This window comes from Bactrocera tryoni, unplaced genomic scaffold (genome assembly GCF_016617805.1).
Source record: "Bactrocera tryoni isolate S06 unplaced genomic scaffold, CSIRO_BtryS06_freeze2 scaffold_7, whole genome shotgun sequence".
Lineage (NCBI taxonomy): Eukaryota > Metazoa > Arthropoda > Insecta > Diptera > Tephritidae > Bactrocera > Bactrocera tryoni.
In genome coordinates this window covers 4,704,492-4,706,118 of record NW_024396366.1, presented here as the reverse complement: position 1 = coordinate 4,706,118, position 1,627 = coordinate 4,704,492, and the positions used below count along the sequence as shown (strand labels likewise).

At 29.3% G+C, this 1,627-nt stretch overlaps 1 long non-coding RNA gene across 1 annotated transcript; it reads left to right on the top strand.

Annotated features, from left to right (window-relative positions):
- The first annotated feature begins 352 nt into the window (after positions 1–352).
- On the top strand, positions 353–832 carry LOC120781735. Its single transcript, XR_005706153.1, has 2 exons — positions 353–475; positions 558–832. It is a non-coding gene; the product is annotated as an uncharacterized LOC120781735 (long non-coding RNA).
- The last annotated feature ends 795 nt before the right edge of the window (positions 833–1,627 follow it).

The window sequence follows — 1,627 nt, the reverse complement described above, 5'->3', positions numbered from 1 at the left end:
TAAACAAAATAATGATGGGAAGTTAGCACCCCACCCCACTAATTTTTATTTGTAGACCGAAATAATATTAACCAATGGAAAGCAAATCGTTTGTAGATAATAAAAACCTTGGTTTCATTCTTTTACACGTAATTATTCATTAGATTTTAATTAATTTAAAAAAAGGTCTATGGTATTTCACTATTTCTATCGTACAATGTACTCGTATAAGTGATGCTCCCATACCGTAAAAGTTCAATATCGAAAAAGATATGTACGTTCGCTCAAAGCTGACCGACACTTGTCGATTATATCGATAAAGTAGGTATTGATTCACATCATTCACCAAAATTCATTATTAAATATTGAAACAAAAAAAGGTTATATGGTGAATGAGTTATTATTGACGTTCATCAGGCTGGTTTTCGCTTTCGCTTTCGAGTTTTGATTAAAGATAATTAAAATCAATAACTATATAATAAGTGATTTGTTAACGGTAGGAATTTTGAATTGAGCATATTTACAAAGTTTTTTTTTTAATTTTTTATTCCCAATTTTTCGACTAAATTTTCTTTTAGGCTACATCAACAATGGCACCTCATGCTAAAGTAGCTGTTGAGGATGTCGTAGCAGTTATTAAAAAGCATATCGACCATTTTACAGAGAGAAGTAATTTCCCAATTTCTTCGCATATAATATGGAAAACCATGAACAAGGACTACTATCAGAATAATAATAAAAAAATCTCCATCATTCATTGAAACAATTACATAATTGTGGAAAGTGATTTGTATCGCATTATTAATTGAATGAAAAATAAAAAGTAAAAATTTCCATCAATTATTGGCACAAATATGAAGAATTTTTGTTTGTTCTATTATCTTCCATTAACCATTCATTTGAAAAAAAAAATTGATTGTTAGACATTGTGATGATATTTAATTAATTATTGGAATTATTTATTTCCTGACCTCCCTTACCATATCGATAAAATCGACAAGTGTCGGTCAGTTTTGAACGAACGTACATATCTTTTTCGATATTGAACTTTTACGGTATGGGAGCATCACTTATACATTGTACGATGTGAAATACCATAGGCCTTTTTTTAAATTAATTAAAATCTAATGAATAATTACGTGTAAAAGAATGAAACCAAGGTATTTATTATCTACAAACGATTTGCTTTCCATTGGTTAATATTATTTCGGTCTACAAATACAAATTAGTGGGGTGGGGTGCTAACTTCCCATCATTATTTTGTTTCATTAATTAAAAAATAATGAAGGGTCTACAAAATTTTTTAATTGAATTACAATGATATACAAGGTGATACTATTGATCTAAATAAAAAAACCAATGAATTTTCAATTATGTGGTGCCAACTGGCAGTCACTCAACAAGACGGGGCTACGTGCCATTATTTCAAGAAATTGTGCTATTGAGTGGCACCCAAGAAATTGTGATTTAACACCAGTAGACCACTTCTTCACACACACATATTCAGAACATAATTTTATCGATTGTACTTCACTTAAATAAAAAACATTTGAATTTCTTTAATAATTAATGTGTTTTTTTTTTTAAGAAATATTACTCTTATTGGAAAACTCCAGTGGCACTGATGCTAGCTAAGACCAAGGTAAAC